The 11,482-nt window shown below is 39.6% G+C and overlaps 1 pseudogene; it reads left to right on the forward strand.

Moving 5' to 3' along the window:
* The first annotated feature begins 8,861 nt into the window (after nucleotides 1-8,861).
* Nucleotides 8,862-9,377, forward strand: LOC102825816 (annotated as a pseudogene).
* Nucleotides 9,378-11,482: the final 2,105 nt, after the last annotated feature.

The raw sequence follows: 11,482 nt of genomic DNA on the forward strand, positions 1-11,482 counted from the left end.
GTCAATATCAGCAATGATGAACTATGTTGATAAATATGTACTCGGTAAAATGTGATGAAAATGGCACTTTACCTCTGTGATATTCCTCTCCAAAACTAATAACCTTGGTTTAATCATCCAAAAGAACCAACAGATCTGTGTTGGAAGAAGTGCAGCCAGAGTGCTCCCTGGAGACCAGGATGGCCAAACTTTGTCTCTCATACTTAGGACATATTGTCAGGAGGGATCAGTCAGTGGAGAAGGATATCATGTTTAGTAAGGTGGAGGGTCAGAGAAAAAGAGGAAGACCTCCAGCGAGATGGATTGGCAAAGTGGCAGCATCAATGGGCTCAAGTGTGGCAACAATTGTAAGGTGGACTGGGCAGTGTTTTGTTCTGTTGTGCACAGGGTCACTATGAATCAGTACCAACTCGATGGCACCTAACAACAACAACAATCATAAGAAAAACATTAGGTAAATACCAATTGAAGGACAGTCTGCAAAATCCAGGCCAGTAAAGTTGAGGCTTTCTGCTCCTATAAAGAAACCTCAGATACCCTATACAGGGTCACTGTGAGTCAGGATCAACTTGATGGCACTTAACAACAACTCATAAAAACTGTCAAAGCCATCAAAAATTAGGAAAGTCTGGAAAACTATATCACAAGCAAGAGGACCCTAAGGAGAATTGATAACGCGATATAATATAGACTCTTGAATGGGTTTCTAGAGCAGGAAAATGACAATAGGAAATATGAAAAACATGTTGTCATTAAAGTGTTGTTGAGTTGGTTCCGACTCCTAGTGACCCTGCATAGGGTTTCTGGGGAACTGCTAATGAGTTTGAACTACCTACCTTGAGGTTCAAGGAGTTCTGGTAGCGTTGTTGTAGTTGTGAAGTGCCGTCGAGTCGGTTCCAACCCATAGCGACCCTGTGTAGGGTTTCTGAGGAGCAACTGGTAAGCTTGAACCACCGACCTTGCAATTCAATCAGCTTTGCAGTCTGGCACATTAACCCACAGAGCCACACCAGGACTCCTTAGTAGTGTAGCAGTTACGAATCAGGCTGCTAACCTCAGGGTCAGAAGTTTGAAACTACCAGCTGTTTCATGGGAGAAAGGTGATGCTTTCTGCTCCTATAAAGATTTACAGCCTCGGAAACCCTGTACAGGGTTCCTAGGGTCACTATGAGTCAGAACCGACTCCACAGCACATAACCACCACCACCTTGAGGGTCAAACCAACCTTTAGGTATAGTGCATTATTCTCCAGTGCTACACCAGACTTTAGTTAATAAAAATGTATCAATATTGATTCATTAGTTGGAATAAGGAGTCCTGAAGTGGCGCTATAGGATAAGCACTGGACTGCTAGGTCAGTTTGGACTGCAAGGGTGGTTTGATCTGCAAGATCAACTTTTCAAATTCACCAGCCACTCCTCGGAAACCTTATACAGAGTTGCTATGAGTCGAAACTGACTCAAAGGCACTTAACAACAACAACAACAACAATTGTAATAAATGTACCACACTAATTATGATTTTAACAATAATAATAGAGGAATTAACTAAATGCGTGTTTAAGGAAACTCTGTACTATTTTTGCAATTAGGTAGAAGTCATTGCTCACCAAACAAATGTAACTAAGTGAAGTTATTTCTTCAAAATCAATTCAGAATTCTGGCTTGCAAAGTACATCAATACGATGCCCTTCTCTTATCTTAACTAATGAGATATGTTCTCAGACCTAGTGATAACTTGTATCCCCTGGTATGGTGCTGTGGGTTAACGCGCCAGACTGCAAACCTGTTTGAACTGCAAGGTTGGCGGTTCAAGCTCACAAGCTGCTCCTCAGAAATCCTATACAGGGTTGCTATGGGTCAGAATCAACTCACTGTCACTTAACAACAATATGCAGCCTTAAATATTCTAAGACTCTATAGACTTAGGAAGGAGAAATTCAAGTGTTGTGTGTTGAAGTGCTATGGACACAAGTTGTACAAGATACTAGGTACTAACTCTGCCCTTGGAAACTTTGGCTTATAATGATGAGCTATTGACTAAAAAAATATGAGTAAAATAATGACCACATAAGGAGAGTTAGAAGAAACTGCAAATGACTGGAAGTTAATTACATAGATAAGTTAGGAAACTCAAGTTAGAATTAAAAGTAGATTTTTTGTTTGAACAGCAGTTGAGGAAATGCAACAATTCATTGACAGAGAACTGCCAGAAATTCAAGCTGGGCTCAGAAGAGAACACTGAACAAGGGATATTAGTTCTGATACTAGCTGGATCTTGAGTAAAAGTAGAGAATACCAGAAAGATGTTTACTTGTGCTTTATTGACTATGCAAAGATTTTACACTGTGTAGATGTGACAAACTATGAACAGCAATGCAAAAAAAAAATGGATATTCCAGATACTTCATTGTATTCATGAGGAACCTGTACATAGACCAAGAGGTAGTTATTTGAACAGAACAAAGGGAGACTGAATGGTTTTTAATTAGGAAAGGTGTGTGCCAGATTTGTATCCTTTTACCATACATATTTAATCTCTATACTTAGCATATAATCTGAGAAACTGGATGAAGAACATGGCATCAGGATTGGAGGAAGACTAACAACCTGTGATGTACAAGTGATACAAATTTGCTTGCTGAAGAGGACTTGAAATACTTGCTGATGAAAATTAAAGACTACAGCCTTCAGTATGGATTGCACCTCAATGTAAAGAAAACAAAAATCCTCAACTGGACCAATAAATAACATCATGGTAAATGGAGAAAAGATTGAAATTGTCAAAGACTTCATTTTGCTTGGATCCACAATCAGCACTCATGGAAGCAGCAGTCAATAAATCAAACAACATATTGCATTTAGGCAAATCTGATGCACAAGACCTCTTTAAAGTGTTAAAGAGCAATTTGAGGACTGAGGTACGCCTGGCCAAAGTCATGTTATTTTCAGTGATCTCATATACTTGTGAAAGTTAGACAATGAATAAGGAAGACTGAAGAAGAATTGATGCATTTGAGTTATGGTGTTGGAAAAGAATATTAAAAGTACCATGAACTTCCAGAAGAACAAACAAATAATCTGTCTTGGAAGAAGTAAACCAGAATGTTGCTTAGAAGCCAGTATGGCTTAGGAGCCAGTATGGCCAGTCTTCATCTCCTCTATGCAACCTAACCTAATTTTAAACAATAAGAAACAAATTCCATAAGTTGTCATTGTTGTTAGGTGTCATTGGGTTGGTACCAACCCATAGTGACCCTATGTACAAAAGAATGAAACACTGCCCGGTCCTGGGCCAACCTCACTATTGTTGCCACGCTTACACCCATTGATGCTGCCATTTTGCCAATCCATCTTGCTAGTGGTCTTCCTCTTTTTCTCTGACCCTCCACCTTACCAAACATGATATCCTTCTCCAGAGACTGTTCCCTTCTGACAATATGTCCCAAGTATGAGAGACAAAGTTTGGCCATCTTGGTCTTCAATGAGCACTCTGGCTGCACTTCTTCCAACTTAGATCTGTTGGTTCTTTTGGCAGCCAATGGCACTTTCAGTATTCTCCTCCAACAACATAACTCAAAAGCATCAATTCTTCTACGATCTTCCTTATTCACTGTCCAGCTTTCACATGCATATGAGATTATTGAAAATACCATTGCTTGGTCAGGCGCCCCTTAGTCCTCAAGCTGACATCTTTGCTCTTCAACACTTTAAAAAGGTCTTGTGTAGCAGATTTGCCTAATGCAATATGTCTTTTGATTCCTTGACAGCTGCTTCCGTGAGTGTTGATAGTTGATCCAAGAAGAGTGAAGTCCTTGACAACTTCAAGCTTGTCTCCATTGATAAGAATGTTGTTTATTGGTCCAGTGGTAAGGACTTTTGTTTTCTTTACTTTGAGATGCAATCCATGCTGAACGCTGTGCTCTTTGATTTTCATCAGTAAATATTTTACGTCCTCTTCACTTTTGGCAAACACGTATCGTAGGCTGTTAATGAATCTTCCTCCAATCTTGATTCCACATTTTTCTTCATATAAACCAGCTTCTTGGATTATTTGTTCAGCATACAGCTTGAATAAGTATGGTGAAAGAATACAACCCTGTGGCACACGTTTCTTAATTTTAAAACATTCAGTGTTCCCATGTTCTGTTCGAATAACTGCCTCTTGGTCCAGGTACAGATTCCTCATGAGCACAAATAAGTGTTCTGGAGTACTTATAATTTACAATGTTGTCCATAGCTTGTCATGATCCACACAATTGAAAGCCTTTGCATAGTCAATAAAGCACAGGTAAACATCTTTCTGATATTCTCTGTTTTCAGCCAAGATCCATTGAACATCAGCAATGATATCCTTCATTCCACGGCCTCTTCTGAATCCAGCTTGAACCTCTGGAATTTCTCTGTATGCTTGCAGCCATTTCTGTATTACCTTTAATAAAACTTTCCTACTCCACAGGGTGAAATGAAGTTGAGAGCCTGGAAGCAGAACATCTGACCAAAAAATGTGTTCCTGGAAATGTGCTGATTGCCAAGTACATTTTAAAAAGAGGCATATTTCAATTTATAATAAAAATGCTTTCCTAAACAAGGAGAGGAACAGAAGATCTTGTTTTCAACTCTCCATACTCTGTTGTTGTTGTTAAGTGCCCTCAAATTGGTTTAACTCATAGCAACCCTGCATGGGGTCTCCCAGGACTGACTGGTGGATTTGAATCACAGTCTTGAGATTAGCAGTCCAGTGTTTATTCTACAGAGCCCCACCAGGATTCCATAACTGAGATAATTTGTTATTGTGAATTTTACTGTTTCTTTTTTGTGCTTATCCAGTCCAATTCAAACAAGATATCCTTGGGAAAATACAATATATGCATTAATCCACTGAGGAAAAATTTTCCAAATCTGAACATCAGAGTGGAGGTCTTTACTGGTTATGATCTTTCAGATTATAGCTGGTTTTGGACCTTAGTCTCTCAAATAATTTCTTGTATCATTAATAATAATAATAAATTGACATGGCAGATGGTTGTAAAAGTCAAATGGATCAACAAGGTCTTTTAAAAACCTCAAAACAAACAAATGAAAACTGGAGGACTGGCCTCGACAAGGGGGTTCGGTTCATGAAGTTGGGAGATCTGGCGGCGACAGAGATAGAGAAAGAATACACACAAAGACGCAAAGAGAGAGAACACAAAACACCCCGAAACCAGAGTGGATGAGACACTGGCGGGCGGACCCTGGACTACCAGCATCGTGGCCCCTGCAGGCAGTAAAGCACCACCCTGCAAACCTTAAAGCATGCCTTGCCAGCTGTAATGCCTCACATGCCAGTCGTAATGCATGTGGGCTTTGGTCTGCACCCCAGTTTTATTTCGGGGGGGAGTTTTACACAAAGGAAGGTGGGGTTTATTAAGACGGGGTACAGAAGTGAAATGTGATTAACCGTTCAACACAGGACACAAGGATTTACAGGTACAAATTCTAAAACATACATCACAAATTGTCTTGATAAACTAACATCCTTAATTTTCCAGAAATTCAAGCAAATTTATATAGCACTTTTAGGGTTCGAATCCCAAGACCGCAACTCGGTTTCTCAAGCCTAATTAACATACCTATAGCACCTAATCTCGGATGGGGGAAGGTGAAAAGGATTGGGAGGAGTCCCGCTGTGTCGGCTGCCTGAGCCAGGTTTGCAGAAGGAAGCGAGACACCTAGGTCAATGGGCTGCACTGGGTTGACAGTGAAAGAAAGCGTACCCATTTAATTAATTAATTTTTTTTAAACTTTCATTGTGAATTGAGTGATAGTTTACATGGAATAAGATCGGTTTTGCACTCAGTGTATCGTATTTCTTTTCATTGCAATGATTATAATCCTTTCCATGCATCATTATTCAACAGTATTTGTTTCTAATCCCTTTGCGTTTCTTTTCTTTTGTTTTTTTGATATACATAGTAACACTCAGGAATAAACAACCCAAGGGCACATTCTGCAAGCTCGCCTCCTGGCCACCAGCACACAGCCTTTCTCCTTCCATTAGTCTAGAGTCCTCAGCTGCTCTATCTCTCTATGTCATCATGTCTGCCTCCATCTCTGTTATCGCTTCTTCTCCAGATAGGGTCCCACATTCCACTCATGCTCTTCTCCCTTGATGGTCTTAGTGTCCTCTGTTCCTGGACTGTAAGATTAACTACTCCCCCCTTTATGTTACAAAACTTCTACCTTTGCAGTTGTGACAATCACAATTAATCATAATAACAATTACTCAATATTGAATCATAAGAATCTTATCCCCATATTCTTTCACCACACCCATCTAGACAAGATTAAAACTATTCAGTGGGGATTCTACCTCCCCCTATACCCTGTCCCGCACACTCTGAAACTAGACTCCCTCTTGAAAACTTGTAAACCAGTCACTTTGTGCCTTTATAGCCCCCCTAGTTAAGGTAGCCAGTGTCTAAGTTGCCTGTGTACAGAGGAGATAGGTTTGATCCTTGATGTGAAGATTCCTTCCCCCTCAGTTGGTATTTTGAGCTACTACATCCATAAGTATAGGTCAAGTTCATCAAATTGTAGTAATTTACACTTTCTTCCTCTATCAAATTTCTTTATCTTCTTTTAGTCGAGTTCTGCTCATCAAGTCATCAAAGCTAGGTCAAATAGGTACTATCTGCAAATTTGAGCATTCTTGTGCATCTCCCTTCATTTTACATCAACTAGATGCTTCACTCTCAGCTCTAGCCCTTGATGGCTAGGTCCTTATCCATGGGCTCAGGAGTACCCAGGTCTCACCACACTTCGGACCAAACAGCCCATCCTCTATTCTCCCTCATCTCTAGGTAGACAGGAGTCTATGGAATGTGGTAGCGCTCAGCCCATATCTTCATTGCCGCCTTTTCCCCAATCCACTCACCAGTAGACCAATATGGTCTCCAGCAAGCTTATGTGCTTACTCATGTGTTCCCTTTGAGTTTCAGTCTTGGAAGATGATTTGTCCTGAAGGGACTTGATTGCCTGCCTTGATGGCTTCCCTGCGAACAACTTTCTTGTAGTAGCCAATCAGACTGCTGTTTTTGTTTTTGATTTTTCCTGCTCGTCTTTCAAGAAGTATCATTGGTTCCTCTAGCTGTGCCAGGCTGATCTGCTTATCCTTTCAAGGGAGAAGGTTCTGGATGGGGCTCAGGATTCTACATAAGGTCCTATACACTGCAAAGGATCTGCAAGAAGCCTATTTCACTGTGCAAGTTCTAGAACCCCTTTGAGGTATTTCAATCAGTTATAGGCTGAAGACAGACTTACCAGTGTTCTGTAATGGTATTTCCTGATATTCCTTTCTATCCCACTCAAGTGTCTATTTTAAAATAGTAAGCAAGGGAAAACAATATTCATCAGACATTCAACATTACTTTCCCTGTTTTACCCATTCAGACTGTGTCTTGATCCCTGTATCACAGAGCCCTGTTGTTCCAAGGTTGAGAATATATCACTATTTACCCCGTCCCATTTAGCTCATGGAAGCCTGCCTTAGTGTTCCCCTATCTACCTTGTTCTTCCATCTATTCCCCCTTCTTGTGTGTTGCCCTCCTCAACACCCAAACTATGATATGTCTACCCCGTAACCTGTGCTCTACCATCCCCTCCCTCCCACCCCAGGAAACCAACAAAGAATTATTTTTTTCTTTAATATGAGTAACTTAAGCTTTTATAATAATGGTCTTATGCAATAGTTTTTTTGTGACTATTTTCACTCAGCATAATGTCCTCAAGGTTCAACCATATTATGCAGTAGTTTGCAGCTTCCTTGTTATTCTTCAAGGTAGCATAATATTCCATTGTGTGTATGTACCAAAGTTTGTTTATCCATTCTTCCATTGATGGGCACTTAGGCTGTCTCCATCTTTTTGCTATTCTGAATAGTACTGTGATAAACATTGGTGTGCATATATCTACTTGTGTTTGGGCTCATATTTTCTGTGGATATATACCGCATAGGGGAATTACTGAATCATAAGGTATTTCTATTTCCAATTTTCTGAGGAAACACCATACCATTTTCCTGAGTGGTTGAACCATTTTACATTCCTACCAGAAATGTAGGAGGGTCCCAGTCTCTCCACGTCCTTGCTAATATTTATTATCCTTTGCTTTTTTGAATTTCACTGTTATTTCTGGTGTTACCCATTTATCTTTCAGGACTGCATTGGCATGGTTGAATTCCCAGGGCTGACTAGCTGTTAGCATCTCCTACAAGACTGTCCTGAACTTGATGGAGCTTTCATAGAGAAATAAAGTTTATATTTTTTATTTTTATATTTTAGTTCCATTTTCCCATGAACTTTTTCAATTCTCCTCATGTGGATGGTGAGTCCTGGTGTGGCACTCTGGGCTAATGTGTCAGACTGCAAAGTTATTTAAACTGCAAGGTCAGTGGTTCAAGCTCACCAGCTACTCCTTGCAAACCCTATATAGGGTTGCTATGGGTCGGAATCAATTCAACAGCACTTAACAACAACATGTGGATGGCTAAATGTATTTTTGTTGTTGTTAAGGAAGCAAGGAAAGGGAGGGGTGGCCACTTGGGGATGGTCCCCCTACTCCAGATGCTCACTTTGTGGACAGAACTTTTTCCAGGTTATTAATCCAGTGAATAAGGCATGGACTTCATTTAAAAAAAAAAAAAAAAAAAACATAAATGAGCAAGAGAGACTCATCCATCCTGTTTTATAACCAAGCTGCAAGTAAATAAATCTGCTAACCCCACTGCCTTCTTGTGCCCTCAAGTGCCAAGAGATCCCATTCCTATCAATCACTGAAGTCATAAAGATTTTTTTTTTTTTTAAGTTAAACTTGACCACAATGAGGTGTTGCTGCATCTGCAAACATCCTGGGAGAGTGATGGGGATCCAAGTACTTGATTTCTCTTTGGTGGTTATCCTTGTGTTACTACTGGTAGCTTGTGCTTTGACTAATGTACTTCCTAATATTAATGAAAACAAGATGTTCACAATGCATAGGAAGATAAAATCCCAGGGCAAGTTCACCATGGATTCCTTCACTCTCAGAATACAGACATACAACAGAATGGATCTCTTGTTAAGATTCTTAAATCATTATCAGGCAATACCACATCTGCACAAAGTGATAGTTGTGTGGAACAACATTGGGGAGAAGGTACCAGACAAGTTGAGGAAATCTTTAGGACCTCACCCTGTCCCTGTGATCTTCAAACTAGAGACAGCAAACAGAATGAGAAATCACTCCAGGTTTTCCTTGAATTGGAAACCAGTGTGGTGTTAATGGTAGATGAGTACATACATGTTAATTAGTGCCCAAGGCCTAATTTTTATTTTCTGTTGGGCAGCAATTTCTTGAAATGGTGACCAGTACTTTCTGGTGCTGATTGGTACTTCATTCTTCAAAAGTAAATATATTGAACCCTTCCAGAAACAACCTGCTGCTGCCCATGCTTTGTTGGATGAAACTCAAAACTATGATGATATTGCCATCGATTCTATCATAGCAAGCACACTGGGAAGATTTCAGACATATTTGGGAAGACTGAAAACATGTTCAATTTAGAAAAAGAAATCAACAGTGGCTATTCTATAGGAATGTGACATCAAGCTGAGCACTTGCTGCAGAGGTCTTACTGTATAAATAAGCTTGTTAAGATCTATGATAGCATGTCCTTAAAATACTCTAACATTATGAATTCTTAGTTTCATTTTTCATATGCTAGTCACAAAAGTAAAATGTAAAAGTCAAACAAACAAACAAAAATAAACCTCAAAACGACTTAGCAAAACAAACAAACAAACAAATGACTTGGCATTTGAGTTACTTCTCCATGTTATGTAGTTGTTTGGGGGTTGTTTTAAAAAGTGACATTATGAGCTTTTATCTATTCCAGAAGTATCTACATTAAGAAAATTGTGCAATGCTACTATAACATAACATTCATATTAGCTTTAAAAACCAAGAAGCTGGTGGTATCCAAATAGGTGTTCTGGAGAAGAGTTTTCATCCAGGGATGTGACTCTTTGGTCCTTGACTTTATTGTTTACACTCTGAGATTGTTCTACAATTTCTTTGATTCCTGGTATGTGCCTTAAGGACTTGTACCAAGCTGTTTCCAGGATCAGAGATTTGAGAGAGGTATTTCTCAGCATTTTAACTAAAAGTTGATTGTTTTAATTTGAAGTTTGAATGCCTCTTTAACAAAAGTCAGTAGCGTAAAGAAAAGTCCTGTGAAGAGAAAATAGTCTCCATACCATAGATAAAGAAGAAAATCCACAGTCATCAGGGCTTTCCTTGTGACCGGTCCCTCAGGATTAACAGCCTTGCATGGTTTTGGTGCAACCATTAGTGCTTTCACAGTTACTGATACAGCTGCTGTGACTGGGAAGGTTAACTTTAGGGTCAGCACTGGACTACCAACCCAAGGTTGGCCATTCAAACCCACCTGTTCTTTGGAAACTCTATACAGGACCTCTGTGAGTCGGAACCATATAACAACAACAGTAAAGTTTGTCTAATTGTTTGCTTGATTTTTATGAACAGTCATTTCATGGAACATAAAAAATGCAGCCTATATTTCTTATATACAGCTAAAAGAATAAACATGTTAGTAGGTTCAGGTAATATACTTTGTACTTGAATCTGACCTTGGGAATGTACATGAATTTTTATATTTTATGTAAAGTATATGTTGTCTAAGAAACATGTATATAAGAAGTCTTCTGAAAGAATGATTATAGAAGTCAAACTCATAGTATCAAAAGATATTTATTATAAGAACATAGATTAGCTCTTGGATACTAGTGAAGGTCTGGCAGAAGACCATAGAAAAATTGATGCATTCAAGTTGGTTTCTACCCATAGTGTTCCTGTATAGGGTTTCTGAAGAGAGACTGGTGGGTTTGAACCACCGGAGGCTCAAACGACTTTGTAGTCCAGAGCATTAACCCACAGCGCCACACAAGGACTCCCCTGTTACTCCTTTTCCTTAGGGAAATGTAAAACTGCAAAGATGGCAACAACAAGGATATTGTGATGAGATCTAATGTAATGCATTCATCTCCATAATGAGATCTGCTACAAGCAGCCAATCAATTGAAAGGAAGTTTCCTTAGGAACATGGCCTGCTTCCAAAATATTGGACATTCGGGCAAAGTTTCCTTGCTTTGGGTCTGACTCCTTCATCTGGGTCATCTGATCTATGGCTCTTTGGACTTGAGCCAGCAGCCTGCCATACTGCCTACTGCTCCCAGAAGTAGTCAGCAGCCTGTCAACCTTAGATTCATTTGTCTCTGCAGCTGGAAGACTGCTGTCTGACTGCCAGTCTTGAGTTCATCAGTCCATGCAGCTAGGTGAGTCATAAGAAGCCTTCAACCAGACCTCTGACAAACAAAGTTGGAACTTGTCCACCTTCTCTCTACATATATATATATATATATATATATATATATATATATATA

The sequence above is a fragment of the Chrysochloris asiatica genome, unplaced genomic scaffold (genome assembly GCF_000296735.1).
Source record: "Chrysochloris asiatica unplaced genomic scaffold, ChrAsi1.0 scaffold00213, whole genome shotgun sequence".
NCBI classification, from domain to species: Eukaryota; Metazoa; Chordata; class Mammalia; order Afrosoricida; family Chrysochloridae; genus Chrysochloris; species Chrysochloris asiatica.